General features: G+C 34.1%; 1 long non-coding RNA gene across 3 annotated transcripts; it reads right to left on the reverse strand.

Annotated features, from left to right (window-relative positions):
- Positions 1 to 388: 388 nt before the first annotated feature.
- Positions 389 to 18107, reverse strand: LOC134326535 (uncharacterized). 3 transcript variants are annotated; one of them, XR_010014525.1, is made up of 4 exons: positions 18063 to 18107; positions 2772 to 2834; positions 1066 to 1215; positions 389 to 952 (listed from the first exon to the last, which is right to left on the reverse strand). It is a non-coding gene; the product is annotated as an uncharacterized LOC134326535 (long non-coding RNA). The 3 variants fall into 3 exon arrangements; XR_010014526.1 differs by having other exon boundaries at positions 18071 to 18101; XR_010014524.1 differs by having other exon boundaries at positions 18059 to 18101.
- Between the last annotated feature and the right edge of the window lie 1278 nt (positions 18108 to 19385).

A 19385-nucleotide genomic window follows, 5' to 3' on the forward strand; every position in this document is an offset into this window, starting at 1 on the left:
GAATTTGGTTTGTTGGTCTGGTTTATTCAACACCAGACCTTTTTGTTCTCTTTTCTGCACATTGTCATTGACACGGCAGATGGCATTTATAACCCCAAGCATGAAATATGGGACAGGGGGGGTGCTCTCCATAGTGATGCCCTCAGTTTTAGAATAGGATAGCCACATATATATATGGACACACTGATGTGTGTTATGGAGACACCTTGATGCTTAACACTGCTACTTGACACACAACACATCCATAAAAGAAGTTCTAAACTTTTCCATTTCTAATTCTTGATACTCCCTGTTGCTACAATAAAATTGACACTGATTTCTTAAAATGTGTTTATTGTCCATTCATTTCCTAAGTGTATCAGGAGTGATACTTAGTGTTAATGGAATGGAAAGCATTATTGTACACAGTTGCAACACATTGTTAATACAAATTAGTTCATTATAGTGAAACAATAAACAGAATCATAGCACATTAGGTATTCGGTAACAGACACTTGTTACAATGAAAACAGATGATAAAGTGCCCCCAAAAAGGATTACAAATAAGACATATAACATAAAATATATATTTTAGTCACTCACAATAATACAGCAAAATATATAAACACAAAACAGTAAAATCAACATTTGTATGCTAGAATAAACTGTTTTACAGTCTCACGTGAATGTATTCTATGACTAAATGTCATTAATGGTCCCCAAATTATTTTACATTCCTTTTTTAGACCATAGCACTATCATTTATCTAAGAATTTCCACTCATATTTAATTATGAGATTAGAGGTGTGTGTGTAGTCTGTGGACAGTATAGCACACAGATCACATCTGGATAAGCACATCTCTAAGCATCTCCTGTTTTGCTTTTAACTGATCCAGTATGAGTCTGATGTGACTGCAGCGAGGAAACAGGTTCTTCAGGTGATGCTACACTTTTACTTCTTTACTGCTACACCTGCAAAACACACACACACACACACACTATATCATAATATATCAATTTTAATACATTTCCAACACTTAATTGAAATTTATATTCTCTATAACCTATACAGTCAAAATAAACACCTTAAACATCTGTCAGTAGAATGACTTTAATAATCCTCATTTGCAAAGTTCATGGACCCACAAACTGTCCCCAGATAGCTGTGCCATGCAGGCAAGATGTTCTCAGATTGATATCGAGCAGTCTTCAAGTGTGAAGAGATGCAGAATGACCTGAAACACTGAGGAAATTAGTTCTCCAGGTAGTGCTGCAAATACTTTAAAACAAGAAGAAATTATTAAAAAACTTTTTCAGAAAGCATGAGAAAGACAAGAACTCTTATTAAACATAAATCACATGCACATTTTTTTTTTACATTTATTAGAGTTCGTTCCACAAACTAAAGCCTATAGCAAACATGGCTTGATAAGTTTTATGTTGACAAACCCAATAGTCTGTACAGAGCCTTAACTTCAATCTCATTAAACCACTTTGATGAACTGGAATGTCAATTGTAAGCTTGGTCTTCTTTTTCAACTCCAATGCCTGACCTCACAAATGCTCTTTTTTGAAAGGGCACAGATTTCTACACATAAATGACAAAATCATGTTACTGCATTTCGTTGCCTTGTACCTGTACTGAGCAATGACAATAAATCCATAATCCATAATAAATCCGTCCATCCATAAGCCTTTTCATCAAAGTGTGAAACTGATCTAAGAGGAGGAATCAAGGCTAAAATCCTAAACAGACTCACCCTTTGACAGAAATGAAAAGCTCTCACAGCATATGTTCACTGTTTTAGTTTTTTTTTCTTTAATACAGGGGTACATTGAAACTCAACATCAGTTGGTTCTGGGAGTGGCGTTGAGTTTAAAAGGTGTTGAGTTATTTTTTCCATGGTCCCGTGGAACTGCATATATTTTAGGCTAATGTAAATAATGGGGTTGTTTTTTACATTTACATTTTCTGCATTTAGCAGATGCTTTTTATCCAAAGCGACTTACAGTTCTGTGACAGTATACAGTCTGAGCATATTGAGGGTTAAAGGCCTTGCTCAAGGGCCCACCCAGAGACAACCTGGCAGTGGTGGGGCTTGAACCAATGACCTTTTGATTACTAGTCCAATCCCTTAACCACCAGGCTACAACTGCCCTCATATTTTTGGCACTTATACACTGAAAATAATACAAATATAATATAAGAAACACTGAAATATAATTAAAACAGTTAAAAATCAATATAAAAATACAATAAAACCTGCTCTTTACCTTCTAGTTACCTTCTTTATTGTTTTCTTATGCTTCTTAATTAGTGGAGAGAACAAATAAGCAGTAATGATTAAGAGAGGTTTAGTGTTTAGTGTTTCTATGTCGTTCTTAAGGTACATTATTATTATTTTTTAATGATAAGCGTTTTAGACTCTCACACATGCAGATTCGTCTCATGTTCACATGACATTTTGCTGCAAAGCAGCAGTCACACACATGTTGAGTTTAAGGGAAACGTTGAGTTTAAGATTTTTAGTTTAGGGGACGTTGAGTTACAAGGTACCACTGTATTATATTTAATGTCTGTTTATCCACTTTAAGTTTACACATGATATTCACACAGCAGAAATTAAGTTTGTTTTGTAATTTGTTTGTTGCAAAGTCAAATTTTGTGGCAGTCTTTAAGAGACATATAGTAAAGATGTATTCTTTCAAGCATCAATTGCATTAAAGCTTTGACAACATATCAGTTTAGTGCAAGAGAAAAAATCTGAGAGACGAAATGTTTCTTACTCACAAGACTCTGCAATCATAGCAATCCTTTGGCATTTTGTACAGGACTTCTCAGTTTGCGTTGGTACTATGCAATAGACAAAATATGATGTTACAAAACACTTTATATTTTTTATATTTAGTGTCAGCAGAAAAAACAGTAATACATTTACATTTTCAGCATTTAGCAGACGCTTTTATCCAAAGCGATTTACAGTTCTGTGACAGTATAATGCCTAAGAAATTGAGGGTTAAGGGCCTTGCTCAAGGACCCAAGGACCCAGCTGTGGTGGGGCCTGAACCAGCAACCTTTTGGTTATTAATCCAGTACCTTAACCACTAGGCAACAACTGCCCTAATACAGAACATGTATAGGGTGTCACTACTGTAGAAGTACAGGCACCCACAATATTGTCAGAAACAAATGTTGTCATATTGAATCAGTCCTACTGTGTACTTTTTTCAGTACTGTCAGTGGGGTGATAAATGACACTAGTCTTCACCTCATTACTAATCATTTGCCTGCAGACTCAACTTAGTTACTGGATGGCAGTGTGTGTTCAGTATTGATTATGATTACTGATTAACTAGTTTATTTTTGTGTAGTCCTGTCTGAAATGACAAAGGGGCTCTTTGTACGTTTATGCACCATTTTCAGGAATTTAGTTTTAAGGCCATTTTTAAGAAACTTTTACTAAAATGAATGGAAAGTGGCAATCGACTAATATTTAGAAATGTATATATTGTAAATATATATTGTAAATGTCACCTTTTTATTGTTATTATTTGCACTGTTTTTATTATTATTTTATTCTATTTTGTATTTTTACACCTGAAACTCTTTTGTATATTTTTGTTCTTATTGTTATTGTTATTATTTGCACTGTTTTTATAATTATTTTATTCTATTTTATATGTTTACACCTGTAACTGTTTTGTATATTTTTGTTATTATTGTTATTGTTATTATTTGCACTGTTTTTATTAGTATTGTATTCTATTTTATTTGTTTACACCTGTAACTGTTTTGTATATTTTTGTTCTTATTGTTCTTATTATTATTTGCACTGTTTTTATTATTATTTTATTCTATTTTATATGTTTGCACCTGTAACTGTTTTGTATATTTTTGTTCTTATTGTTATTGTTATTGTTTGCACTGTTTTTATAATTATTTTATTCTATTTTATATGTTTACACCTGTAACTGTTTTGTATATTTTTGTTAGTATTGTTATTGTTATTATTTGCACTGTTTTTATTATTATTTTATTCTATTTTGTATTTTTGCACCTGTAACTGTTTTGTATATTTTTGTTCTTATTGTTATTGTTATTTTTTCTCTGTAGCTGAGCTTTGGCAATACGAATGTCCTTATTTGTCATGCCAGTAAAGCTTCTTTTGAGTTTGAGTATATAATACACGTTCGCAATATATGTTATACTGTTTATTTTACAATATATCGTAGCCTTTTTTATCAGGTATTAATTCTCAATACCGAGGCTTCCAATCAGAATCGATTCTAGAACAACTCATGATTCGAACAACTTCATTACAGCTGCCACTACTACCGCGCATGCGCCCTCAACTGCACGACTTCCGCAGCAGCAGAGTAAAAATAGAGGCTAATGAAGTTACAGTCCAGTCTGAACTGATCTGAACTGTTCTTTCACACTATGGCATCTGCAGAACTGAGGACAGAGTTAGAAAATCTACTAAAAGCTCTAAATATTGATTATGTTTCCGTGGATCATCCAGAGGTAATTCACTGAGTTTTAATCTCTAGTGCTGGTAAATCTGAATGAAATGTGCAGCACATGTATTGTCCAGTCTTACCCTACAGTGTCCAGTTAATTTCCCTGTTTGTACCGGTCACGGTATTCTGCACGTTTCTCATTTGTGACTGCACCTGTGTGACGTCACCACATCTGGACTAGTGGTCTCAAGGTTTCTTTCTTGTTATATTTAGCAATATTAGTTTATTTCCTGTCTCAGCTCGCTCACTGGGGGTCATCCAGCTCAACGATTGGTCCCCACTTCACATTTCAGAATTAATATAATGAATATACATTATATATATATATATATATATATATATATATATATATATATATATCTGTATATATAAGTCTGTTTCAGTTGTTAACCATCATCTCCAGACACTGAGCTATTATCACACAGGTACAAATATTTATGTCTGTCTGTCTATCCATCTATCTGTCTATCTATATATCTGTCTATATGTCTATGTATGTATCTATCCATCTATCTGTCTGTCTATCTATCTGGATCTATCTATATGTCGATTCTCAGTGTATCTATCTGTCTGTCTATCTATCTATCTACCGCTGTGTTTACATTCACGGCAGGAAAGGTTTATGTGGGAGCTTTGTATCTGTTAGGTAGTCTCTGATATTATGTGTGTATTTCTAATTTAGTATTTGTAATAAAGTTCAAAAGTTTTTCTGTTTTTCCAGGGTTAAAAATGTCTTTCATTGTTCCAGCTATTGAGCATCCTCCCCCTTTTATTTATGTCTGTTTTGGGAATCAGCATGGCATAAAGTCACTTGTTAATGGCTTTACTGCTGAAACCCCCTTGACTCATATGATATTATTCCTATGCATTCAGCAAGGATGACTCTTGCTTATAAAAAAATCCATAACAAAGGTATAAATCTTGGTATTATCTGATTTTGGATTTTGATTAAAGTACTGGACTTGATACTAGTCCTTGCAGAGCTCGAGTAACTGGTGGGGTCTAAAATACAGACCGTGGTAAAGTTAGTTTTATATTGGACATTCGCCTGACATTCGACTTTCTTTCGGCTCGTTCTCGGCTAATAAACATCCAAAAACTAATTAATTGCACGACCTGATACCTCACTACACAAGTAACAAACTACAATTAATTTTGTTTAAAAAGGTTTTTCTAATAATTTTTATTTAACGTTATTTGGTAAATGTGAGGTGCATCCGCGCTGAAATGCTAAGGAAGTGCTAAGGGAGCGTCTATAAAGTTCCGAGGTGTAGTTATTACCCAGTGGCGTGTACCATCTAATATAACTGTGTTAAATCCTACAGTATGGTTACAGTAAACAGCGAGAAACGCAAATTTTGAGGTTGAAATACTTAACTAGTCTCCTGTACTAGTTAATACAGCCACAATAATAATTAAAAGTCCCCCAGTTTGGCTACATTACAAAAGTTTTTAAAAAATTAACAAAAATCAAGAAACACACATTTAAAAAAGAAAAAGGTTGTAGTAGTTAACTAGTCACCTGTACTAGTTACTACAACTACAATATTAATTAAAAGTCCCACAGCATAATAGGTAATCAAATAATAAAAAAAAAATTAACAAAAATCGAGAAACGCACATCTGTGAAAAGACAAAGGTTGTAGTAGTTAACTAGTCTCCTGTACTAGTTACTACAACCACAATACAAGTTAAAAGCTCCACAGTATAAGTATAGTAATGAATTAAAGTATTTAAAGAATGAACAAAAATTGAGGAACGCAAATTTTGATATGATGACAATTGTAGTAGTTAACTTAAAAATTAACAAAAATCGACGCACATCTGTGAAAAGACAAAGGTTGTAGTAGTTAACTAGTCACCTGCTCTACTTACTACAACCACGTTTCAAATTAAAAGTCCCCCAGCAAAGGTACAGTAACGAATCAAAGTTTTATAAAAATTAACAAAAATCGTGAAACGCAAATTTTGGAAAGACAAAGGTTGTAGTAGTTAACTAGTCACCTGCACTACTTACTACAACCACGTTTCAAATCAAAAGTCCCTCAGCAAGGGTACAGTAATGAATCAAAGTTTTATAAAAATTAACAAAAATCGGGAAACGCAAATTTTGGTAAGACAAAGATTGTAGTAGTTAACTAGTCACCTGCTCTACTTACTACAACCACGTTTCAAATTAAAAGTCCCTCAGCAAGGGTACAGTAATGAATCAAAGTTTTATAAAAATTAACAAAAATCGTGAAACGCAAATTTTGGTAAGACAAAGGTTGTAGTAGTTAACTAGTAACCTGTACTACTTACTACAACCACAAAACAAATTAAAAGTCCCTCAGCAAGGGTACAGTAATGAATCAAAGTTTTATAAAAATTAACAAAAATCAGGAAACGCAAATTTTGATAAGACAAAGGTTGTAGTAGTTAAATAGTCGCCTGCTCTACTTACTACAACCACGTTTCAAATTAAAAGTCCCTCAGCAAGGGTACAGTAATGAATCAAAGTTTTATAAAAATTAACAAAAATCGTGAAACGCAAATTTTGGAAAGACAAAGGTTGTAGTAGTTAACTAGTCACCTGCTCTACTTACTACAACCACGTTTCAAATCAAAAGTCCCTCAGCAAGGGTACAGTAATGAATCAAAGTTTTATAAAAATTAACAAAAATCGGGAAACGCAAATTTTGGTAAGACAAAGGTTGTAGTAGTTAACTAGTCACCTGTACTACTTACTACAACCACGTTTCAAATTAAAAGTCCCTCAGCAAGGGTACAGTAATGAATCAAAGTTTTATAAAAATTAACAAAAATCGTGAAACGCAAATTTTGGAAAGACAAAGGTTGTAGTAGTTAACTAGTAACCTGTACTACTTACTACAACCACGTTTCAAATTAAAAGTCCCTCAGCAAGGGTACAGTAATGAATCAAAGTTTTATAAAAATTAACAAAAATCAGGAAACGCAAATTTTGGTAAGACAAAGGTTGTAGTAGTTAACTAGTAACCTGTACTACTTACTACAACCACAAAACAAATTAAAAGTCCCTCAGCAAGGGTACAGTAATAAATCAAAGTTTTATAAAAATTAACAAAAATCAGGAAACGCAAATTTTGATAAGACAAAGGTTGTAGTAGTTAACTAGTCCCCTGCTCTACTTACTACAACCACAATACAACATAAAAGTCCCCTAGCATTTGTGCAGTAACTAAACAAAATGTAAAAAAAATTAACAAAAATCAAGAAACGCAAATTTTTGTAACACAGTGGTTGTAGTAGTTAACTACTTACCTGTACAAGTTACTACAACCACAGTACAAATTAAAAGTCCCCCAACATGGGTACAGTAATGAGTCCAAGTTTTATAAAAATTAACAAAAATCAAGAAACGCAAATTTTTGTAACACAGTGGTTGTAGTAGTTAACTACTTACCTGTACAAGTTACTACAACCACAGTACAAATTAAAAGTCCCCCAACATGGGTACAGTAATGAGTCCAAGTTTTATAAAAATTAACAAAAATCGTGAAACGCAAATTTTGATAAGTCAAAGGTTGTAGTAGTTAACTAGTCACCTGCACTACTTACTACAACCACAGTACAAAATAAAAGTCCCCCACCAAGGGTACAGTAATCAGTCAAAGTTTTAGAAAAATTAACAAAAATCGTGAAACGCAAATTTTGATAAGACAAAGGTTGTAGTAGTTAACTAGTCACCTGCACTACTTACTACAACCACAGTACAAAATAAAAGTCCCTCACCAAGGGTACAGTAATCAGTCAAAGTTTTAGAAAAATTAACAAAAATCGTGAAACGCAAATTTTGATAAGACAAAGGTTGTAGTAGTTAACTAGTCACCTATACTACTTACTACAACCACAGTACAAATTAAAAGTTTTACAGCATGGGTGCAGTAATGAATCAAAGTTTTATAAAAATTAACAAAAATCAAGAAACGCCATTATTTATAAAACTAAGGTCGTAGTAGTTAACTAGTCACCTGTTCTAGTTACTACAACCACAATATAAGTAAAAAGTCTCACAGCATTGGTACAGTAATGAATCAAACGTTTAAAAAAATTACAAATTAATAAATGAACATTTTGTTATAAAGAAGGTTGTATTACTCACTTAGTCATTATACTACCTACTACAGTACAGTATTCAATCAAGGTGTAATAATATATTTTTATATAATTAATGTTTTGTTAATTACCCAAAAGGTGAACTACTTACTACAACTAACAATTGCACTTGAAAAATTGCAATAATTACTATTCTTAGTTTAAAAGTCCCTCAGCAAGGGTACAGTAATAAATCAAAGTTTTATAAAAATTAACAAAAATCAGGAAACGCAAATTTTGATAAGACAAAGGTTGTAGTAGTTAACTAGTCCCCTGCTCTACTTACTACAACCACAATACAACATAAAAGTCCCCTAGCATTTGTGCAGTAACTAAACAAAATGTAAAAAAAATTAACAAAAATCAAGAAACGCAAATTTTTGTAACACAGTGGTTGTAGTAGTTAACTACTTACCTGTACAAGTTACTACAACCACAGTACAAATTAAAAGTCCCCCAACATGGGTACAGTAATGAGTCCAAGTTTTATAAAAATTAACAAAAATCAAGAAACGCAAATTTTTGTAACACAGTGGTTGTAGTAGTTAACTACTTACCTGTACAAGTTACTACAACCACAGTACAAATTAAAAGTCCCCCAACATGGGTACAGTAATGAGTCCAAGTTTTATAAAAATTAACAAAAATCGTGAAACGCAAATTTTGATAAGTCAAAGGTTGTAGTAGTTAACTAGTCACCTGCACTACTTACTACAACCACAGTACAAAATAAAAGTCCCCCACCAAGGGTACAGTAATCAGTCAAAGTTTTAGAAAAATTAACAAAAATCGTGAAACGCAAATTTTGATAAGACAAAGGTTGTAGTAGTTAACTAGTCACCTGCACTACTTACTACAACCACAGTACAAAATAAAAGTCCCTCACCAAGGGTACAGTAATCAGTCAAAGTTTTAGAAAAATTAACAAAAATCGTGAAACGCAAATTTTGATAAGACAAAGGTTGTAGTAGTTAACTAGTCACCTATACTACTTACTACAACCACAGTACAAATTAAAAGTTTTACAGCATGGGTGCAGTAATGAATCAAAGTTTTATAAAAATTAACAAAAATCAAGAAACGCCATTATTTATAAAACTAAGGTCGTAGTAGTTAACTAGTCACCTGTTCTAGTTACTACAACCACAATATAAGTAAAAAGTCTCACAGCATTGGTACAGTAATGAATCAAACGTTTAAAAAAATTACAAATTAATAAATGAACATTTTGTTATAAAGAAGGTTGTATTACTCACTTAGTCATTATACTACCTACTACAGTACAGTATTCAATCAAGGTGTAATAATATATTTTTATATAATTAATGTTTTGTTAATTACCCAAAAGGTGAACTACTTACTACAACTAACAATTGCACTTGAAAAATTGCAATAATTACTATTCTTAGTTTACAAATGATCAACAATTTTCAATATTGCAAAAGGTTTTAAACATGTGTCCAACTTTTTTTTAATGTATTGCAGTATGATCTGTATGCTGAACATACAAAGGAGAAGCTCTCTCAAACATTATTGTTACATCTATTAGATCATCTTTAATAAAAAACTTTTCACAAGCTTACCAGTCTTTGTTAATTTCAATTTCAATTTAATTTAATGTATCCTTTAATACAATGTAATGTATCAGATAGTGCATATGTATTATTGGGAGTTAAAGGCATAAAACAATTGCAATAGAGCTACTGACTCACAAACTAAATGCATATTTAATATTAAATCACAACATGCCTGGGCATCATAATTGGTAAGCTCCTTGTTGTTAACCAATTTGAAAGTGGATCTAATGTTTCTGATTTACAGCATTGGGCTAAGGAAAATTAAGTTTGGAAGAATTAAAATCAGTTAATTAGTCCACACAAATTTGTTGCAAAATGTATTGTGTATGCTGTTTGCCTTAGTAGCATAAAAACGTAATATGAGCAAGATTATATGCAAAGAAAGAGGTTGCAGCAAACCAAAAGGTGACAGTAAACCAAGCCATATATCACAGAAGACTGACATGTCGACCAATCAACTCTCAGCTACCACTTCAGGCATTGTAAACACCCCTACACCTTAAGGTCATTAGGATTAGTAGCTGTAAGGCAGACAACATTTACATTTACATTTTCAGCATTTAGCAGACGCCTTTATCCAAAGCGACTTACACAATGAGCTGAACACAATGAGCAATTGAGGGTTAAGGGCCTTGCTCAGGGACCCAACAGTGGCAACTTGGTGGTGGCGGGGCTTGAACCGGCAACCTTCTGTTTACTAGTCCAGTACCTTAACCACTGAGCTACCACTGCCCCTGTGATAGCTCAGTGGTGGTCAGACAAAATGATACAGATTCAACAATCTATCATTAAGGAAAATCCGGGTATTGGCATCTTTCTCAATGGATAAGGTAGGTTCTAGTAGACATTTTGTAATATTTATTTATTACTAATATTTTTATTTATGTATTATTTGTATATCTGCTAAATGTTTCGTAATAATATGTTAATTACAATGTAATAAATGTAATAAACATTTTCCTGGCATATTAGCCTTAATTGTGAACACTTTGTGCCAACTTAAGCCAAATAATATGATTATATAAAATAATATTTTGCTGTCTTTTAGTGATATGGAACAGTAATTAACAAATATCTTAATCAATTTTAATTAAACATTGACCTGGAAATAAATGTGTTTTTTGGGCAATGTCCATTACATGCTGCCATTTTTAAAGTTGAAATGTATTGCAAGATTAAAATAATTTTATTTCTCAATGAAATTAAAGTATTTAAAATGGTTAAAACAGTAAAGCATAATTATCGAAGATAGATATGTCTATATCACCTTAATATAATAATAACTTAGCATATTAACATATTACAATATAATCATGAATGTTTAACTACACTTACGATACAGTTGCATTTTATTTATGAAGTTGGATTTAATCCACAGTGTAGCTTAATATTATAATGGAACTTGAAAATGCAAGATTTTAAGTGGTGGATGTTGGTAAACAAACCAGTGACAAAGGATTGAAAGACTTTTGTACGTATTCTCTGGCAAGACAACAGAACACTCACTGTATAGATGATGCATGTGACATTTTTCAATCATTTTGTACTGTGCTGTTAAACAAGAACAAGAATGATGATGTTCTCAGAAACATTAGAAGACTTTAAGATCTTATTGCTACAGCCAAAATACAGGGGTTGGAAAAAATAACTGAAACACCTGTCATTTTAGTGTGGGAGGTTTCATGGCTAAATTGGACCGGTCTGGTGGCCAATCTTCATTAATTGCACATTGCACCAGTAAGAGCAGAGTGTGAAGGTTCAATTAGCAGGGTAAGAGCACAGTTTTGCTCAAAATATTGCAATGCACACAACATTATGGGTGACATACCAGAGTTCAAAAGAGGACAAATTGTTGGTGCACGTCTTGCTGGCGCATCTGTGACCAAGACAGCAAGTCTTTGTGATGTATCAAGAGCCACGGTATCCAGGGTAATGTCAGCATACCACCAAGAAGGACAAACCACATCCAACAGGATCAACTGTGGATGCAAGAGGAAGCTGTCTGAAAGGGATGTTCGGGTGCTAACCCGGATTGTATCCAAAAAACATAAAACCACGGCTGCCCAAATCACGGCAGAATTAAATGTGCACCTCAACTCTCCTGTTTCCACCAGAACTGTCCGTCGGGAGCTCCACAGGGTCAATATACACGGCCGGGCTGCCAAACCTTTGGTCACTCGTGCCAATGCCAAACGTCGGTTTCAATGGTGCAAGGAGCGCAAATCTTGGGCTGTGGACAATGTGAAACATGTATTGTTCACTGATGAGTCCACCTTTACTGTTTTCCCCACATCCGGGAGAGTTACGGTGTGGAGAAGCCCCAAAGAAGCGTACCACCCAGACTGTTGCATGCCCAGAGTGAAGCATGGGGGTGGATCAGTGATGGTTTGGGCTGCCATATCATGGCATTCCCTTGGCCCAATACTTGTGCTAGATGGGCGCGTCACTGCCAAGGACTACCGAACCATTCTGGAGGACCATGTGCATCCAATGGTGGTGCCGTGTATCAGGGTGACAATGCACCAATACACACAGCAAGACTGGTGAAAGATTGGTTTGATGAACATGAAAGTGAAGTTGAACATCTCCCATGTCCTGCACAGTCACCAGATCTAAATATTATTGAGCCACTTTGGGGTGTTTTGGAGAAGCGAGTCAGGAAACGTTTTCCTCCACCAGCATCACGTAGTGACCTGGCCACTATCCTGCAAGAAGAATGGCTTAAAATCCCTCTGACCACTGTGCAGGACTTGTATATGTCATTTCCAAGACGAATTGACGCTGTATTGGCTGCAAAAGGAGGCCCTACACCATACTAATAAATTATTGTGGTCTAAAACCAGGTGTTTCAGTTATTTTGTCCAACCCCTGTATGTGACCTTGAAGAATTTCAGATGACAGGGCAGCTGAAATCGACCAGGATGAAGGATTGCAGAGATTTTCCAAAACCCATGTGGGAACTTCACCTTTCTCTGCTTGTTTCAGGCATATTTCTGATTCTGTTAAGTTAAAGATGAATAAAGAGGAAGAGTCATCAGATAAAAATCCATGCTACTGTCCAGGCGTCATCAACTGTTTGAACATTATCTTTCAATATTTCCTCTTTGGAGTGGAATTATGTTGGGGAATCTACTGACAAAACAGAAAACACTGATGACATTTTCTCTGAAAAAACAAGAGAGACTAATTGCCATGTTGAGGCATGGTTTGGTATAATCAAGCATAACATCCTAAACAAAAAGAAAGGATTGCATCCAGAATAGTTTGTGAGAAAAATGCACAGTTCTCTTCAGGGCAGGTACACTGAGCACATTGTCTACCACAGTTTCCCTGATGGCCTTCTTGTAAAACCACTTAAATTACAAGACATCAGCCTGTCTCAGGAAATGTGGGCCAAATGTCAGGAGACAAAAAGGACAGAGGTTTCTCAAGTCAAAATTTTGGGGCTTAAACCAGCAACCCTCTGATCACTGGTCCAGTACTTTAAACACTAGGCTACAGCTGGCCTAAATAACTACTACAACCTACTACAACCTTCGTCTTATCAAAATGTACATTTGTCAATTTTTATTAATTGTTTTAATTTTTTGATTACCCACTGTACATATGCAGTGGGACTATTAATTTGAAATGTGGTTGTAGTAAGTAGTACAGGTGACTAGTTAACTTCTACAACCTTTGTCTTATCAGAATTTGCGTTTTACGATTTTTGTTAGTTTTTTTAAAATATTTGATTCATTACTGCAACCATGTTTTTGGACTTTTAAATTTTTCTGTGGTTGTAGTAATTAGTACAGGTGACTAGTTAAATACTACAACCTTTGTCTTTTAAAAATTTTTGTTTCATGATTTTTGTTAATTTTTAAACATTTGGATTCGTTACTGTACCCATGCTGTGGGACTTTTATCTTGTATTGTGGTTGTAGTAACTAGTAAAGGTGACTAGTTAGGTACTACAACATTTGTTTTATAAAAATTTGCGTTTCATGATTTTTGTTAATTTTTAAAACATTTTGATTCGTTACTGTACCCATGCTGGGGGACTTTTATCTTGTATTGTGGTTGTAGTAACTAGTACAGGTGACTAGTTAACTACTACAACCTTTGTCTTATCAAAATTTGCGTTTCACGATTTTTGTTAATTTTTATAAAACTTTGATTCATTACTGTACCCTTGCTGGAGGACTTTTAATTTGAAACGTGGTTGTAGTAAGTAGTGCAGGTGACTAGTTAACTACTACAACCTTTGTATTATCAAAATTTGCGTTTCACGATTTTTGTTAATTTTTATAAAACTTTGATTCATTACTGTACCCTTGCTGGAGGACTTTTAATTTGAAACGTGGTTGTAGTAAGTAGTGCAGGTGACTAGTTAACTACTACAACCTTTGACTTATCAAAATTTGCGTTTCACGATTTTTGTTAATTTTTATAAAACTTTGACTGATTACTGTACCCTTGGTGGGGGACTTTTATTTTGTACTGTGGTTGTAGTAAGTAGTGCAGGTGACTAGTAAACTACTACAACCTTTGTCTTATCAAAATTTGCGTTTCACGATTTTTGTTAATTTTTATAAAACTTTGATTCATTACTGTACCCTTGCTGGGGGACTTTTAATTTGAAACGTGGTTGTAGTAAGTAGTGCAGGTGACTAGTTAACTACTACAACCTTTGACTTATCAAAATTTGCGTTTCACGATTTTTGTTAATTTTTATAAAACTTTGACTGATTACTGTACCCTTGGTGGGGGACTTTTATTTTGTACTGTAGTTGTAGTAAGTAGTGCAGGTGACTAGTTAACTACTACAACCTTTGTCTTATCAAAATTTGCGTTTCACGATTTTTGTTAATTTTTATAAAACTTTGATTCATTACTGTACCCTTGGTGGGGGACTTTTATTTTGTACTGTGGTTGTAGTAAGTAGTGCAGGTGACTAGTAAACTACTACAACCTTTGTCTTATCAAAATTTGCGTTTCACGATTTTTGTTAATTTTTATAAAACTTTGATTCATTACTGTACCCTTGCAGAGGGACTTTTAATTTGTACTGTGGTTGTAGTAAGTAGTGCAGGTGACTATTTAACTACTACAACCTTTGACTTATCAAAATTTGCGTTTCACGATTTTTGTTAATTTTTATAAAACTTTGATTCATTACTGTACCCTTGCTGGGGGACTTTTAATTTGAAACGTGGTTGTAGCAAGTAGTGCAGGTGACTAGTAAACTACTACAACCTTTGTCTTTTCAAAATTTGCGTTTCACGATTTTTGTTAATTTTTATAAATCTTTGATTCATTACTGTACCCTTGATGGAGGACTTTTAATTTGAAACGTGGTTGTAGTAAGTAGTATAGGTGACTAGTTAACTACTACAACCTTTGTCTTATCAAAATTTGCGTTTCACGATTTTTGTTAATTTTTTTTACATTTTGTTTAATTACTGCACAAATGCTAGGGGACTTTTATGTTGTATTGTGGTTGTAGTAAGTAGTGCAGGTGACTAGTTAACTACTACAACCTTTGTCTTATTAAAATTTGCGTTTCACGTTTTTTGTTAATTTTCATAAAACTTTGACTGATTACTGTACCCTTGGTGGGGGACTTTTATTTTGTACTGTGGTTGTAGTGAGTAGTATAGGTGACTAGTTAACTACTACAACCTTTGTCTTATCAAAATTTGCGTTTCACGATTTTTGTTAATTTTTATAAAACTTTGATTCATTACTGTACCCTTGCTGGAGGACTTTTAATTTGAAACGTGGTTGTAGTAAGTAGTGCAGGTGACTAGTTAACTACTACAACCTTTGTCTTACCAAAATTTGCGTTTCACGATTTTTGTTAATTTTTCTAAAACTTTGACTGATTACTGTACCCTTGGTGGGGGACTTTTATTTTGTACTGTGGTTGTAGTAAGTAGTGCAGGTGACTAGTTAACTACTACAACCTTCGTCTTATCAAAATTTGCGTTTCACGATTTTTGTTAATTTTTATAAAACTTTGATTCATTACTGTACCCTTGCAGAGGGACTTTTAATTTGTACTGTGGTTGTAGTAAGTAGTGCAGGTGACTAGTTAACTACTACAACCTTTGTCTTATCAAAATTTGCGTTTCACGATTTTTGTTAATTTTTCATAAAACTTTGACTGATTACTGTACCCTTGGTGGGGGACTTTTATTTTGTACTGTGGTTGTAGTAAGTAGTATAGGTGACTAGTTAACTACTACAACCTTTGTCTTATCAAAATTTGCGTTTCACGATTTTTGTTAATTTTTATAAAACTTTGATTCATTACTGTACCCTTGCTGGAGGACTTTTAATTTGAAACGTGGTTGTAGTAAGTAGTGCAGGTGACTAGTTAACTACTACAACCTTCGTCTTATCAAAATTTGCGTTTCACGATTTTTGTTAATTTTTTTACATTTTTGATTCGTTACTGTACTCATGCTGTGGGACTTATAATTTTTAATGTGGTTGTAGTAACTAGTACAGGTGACTAGTTAACTACTACAATCCTCATCACATAAAAATTTGCGTTCCTCAATTTTTGTTCATTTTTTAAATATTTTGATTCATTACTGTACTTATACTGTGGAGCTTTTAACTTGTATTGTGGTTGTAGTAACTAGTACAGGAGACTAGTTAACTACTACAACCTTTGTCTTTTCACAGATGTGCGTTTCTCGATTTTTGTTAATTTTTTTTTTAATTTTTTGATTACCTATTATGCTGTGGGATTTTTTATTAATATTGTGGTTGTAGTAACTAGTACAGGTGACTAGTTAACTACAACAACCTTTGTCTTTTTTAAACGTGTGTTACTTGATTTTTGTTAATTTTTTAAAAACTTTTGTAATGCACCCAAACTGGGGGACTTTTAGTTATTATTGTGGTTGTAGTAACTAGTACAGGAGACTAGTTAAGTATTTCAACCTCAAAATTATTTGCGTTTCTCGCTGTTTACTGTAACCATACTGTAGGATTTAACACAGTTATATTAGATGGTACACGCCACTGGGTAATTACTACACCTCGGAACTTTATAGACGCTCCCTTAGCACTTCCTTAGCATTTCAGCGCAGATGCGCCTCACATTTACCAAATAACGTTAAATAAAATTTAACAGAAAAACCTTTTTAAACAAAATTAATTGTAGTTTGTTACTTGTTTACTGAGGTATCAGGTCGTGCAATTAATTAGTTTTTGGATGTTTATTAGCCGAGAACGAGCCGAAAGAAAGTCGAATGTCAGGCGAATGTCCAATATAAAACTAACTTTACCACGGTAAAATACAGGTAGTAAATAATACCCATGTCTTTTAACCTCACAGGTTAATCTGAGTTGATCTGCTTTCACTGTGCTTTCATTGGCTGCCTGTTCAGCACAGGATTCATTTTAAAGTGCTTTTATTTGTTTTTAAAGCGCTTAATGGTCAAGCCCCGGCTTATCTCAGTGGTATGCTTTCTCCCACAACCGCACAGCGATCTTTAAGATCAGCCACTCAGAACTTGTTGACTGTTCCTAGGGCTCGTTTGAAGCTAAAAGGTGATCGTGCATTTGCAGTTTATGCTCCGAGGCTATGGAACACTCTACCTCCTAATATTCGACAAGCACCTTCGGCCGCTGTTTTTAAATCACTCCTAAAAACATACCTTTATAAGCTGGCATTTGAACAGTGAGGAGCTGTGTTAATTTTAATTGTTTAGTCTATTTGTATTTGTTTTATTTTGTCTCTTTCTCTGTATTTTTATTTGGTTCTTACTTTTTTAATATAATGTTGTGTTATGTATGCTTTTCGATGTACAGCACTTTGGTCAACGTAAGTTGTTTTAAGAGTGCTTTATAAATAAAATTTACTTACTTACTTACTTACTTTCTGTTTCCAGGCTCAGTCTGTGTGTCGCCATGTGTGTTTACTGAACGATTCGGTTCATAATTGACTCACTCACCGTGACCGGACTAAACCACTGCATGTTTACACAGAGGGGGAGAGTGGAGCTTTACTGCTGCTGTACCAAAATCATATTTTTATAGTGTTACTTCTTAACATATTTAAAACAATCAGTGATATTTCAGTAAACATGTATGCAGACAATAGAAACAGAAAGGGTGCTCTTTTTTTGGATCCCAATTGATTCAGTTCGGTTGGAATCGTTTAACCGTGTGTATATTCTGTTGGGTTAGGAAAGTAAGAATCAATTTAGGAATCGATTCTTTCGAAATGTACTTCAATTAACCTTATAATGTTCTCCCTGTGTCTGCGTGGGTTTCCTCCTGGAGCTCCTGTTTCCTCCCACAGTCCAAATACATGCAAGGAAGGTAAATTGAAAATACAAAATTGTCTATGAGTGTTTGACATTAAACTTGTGAACTGATGAATCTTGTGTAACGAATAACTACAGTTCCTGTCGTGAATGGAACCAAAGTGTGTAAAACATGACCTTAAAATACTAATAAATAAATAAGTTAACCTTATATACTGGATTGAACTGATTCTTTATAGGAAGCTCACATGGACACACAGGGAACTCTTTACAGACAGTAACCACAGTTTGCATAAATACTAATATAGGGGCCTAAAGTTGTCAGAAGGCATGTTTGCAAAGAATGACTTTATTCATCTATGTGCCCCAGTGAGACCCCAACATTTAGCTTTCAGACAGAACTTGATTGCAGACCTGCCTTGAGAGGCTAACAGATGACAAAATTACAATTAGAAAAGACAATTATGCTTAGTAGAGTAGGGCAGTTGTAGCCTAGTGGTTAAGATACTGGACTAGTAATCAAAAGGTCGCTGGTTCAAGCCCCACCACTGCCAGGTTGCCACTGTTGTGCCTTGAGCAAGGCCCTTAACCCTCAATTGCTCAGACAATATACTGTCACAGTACTAAAAGTCGCTTTGGATAAAAGTGTCTGCTAAATGCCAAAAATGTAAATAATTGTATAACATATTAAGATACCTGAGGGTGTTCTGGAGAAACACTACACCATGAGAATCATCATCACTTATTTTTATTGTCTTGGTGTTATAAAACTCAAACTATTTGCAAAAATGAAACAATTTGGAATAAAATAAGTGCACAGCTGTGTCAGATATTATGTTTTACACTTGAATCACAAAAAGATCTTTCAAAACTCTGCATACAGTACATAAAAAAAGCAAGAAGAAATATGTACACATCTGTTTA

This window comes from Trichomycterus rosablanca, chromosome 14, assembly GCF_030014385.1.
Source record: "Trichomycterus rosablanca isolate fTriRos1 chromosome 14, fTriRos1.hap1, whole genome shotgun sequence".
Classification (NCBI taxonomy): Eukaryota; Metazoa; Chordata; class Actinopteri; order Siluriformes; family Trichomycteridae; genus Trichomycterus; species Trichomycterus rosablanca.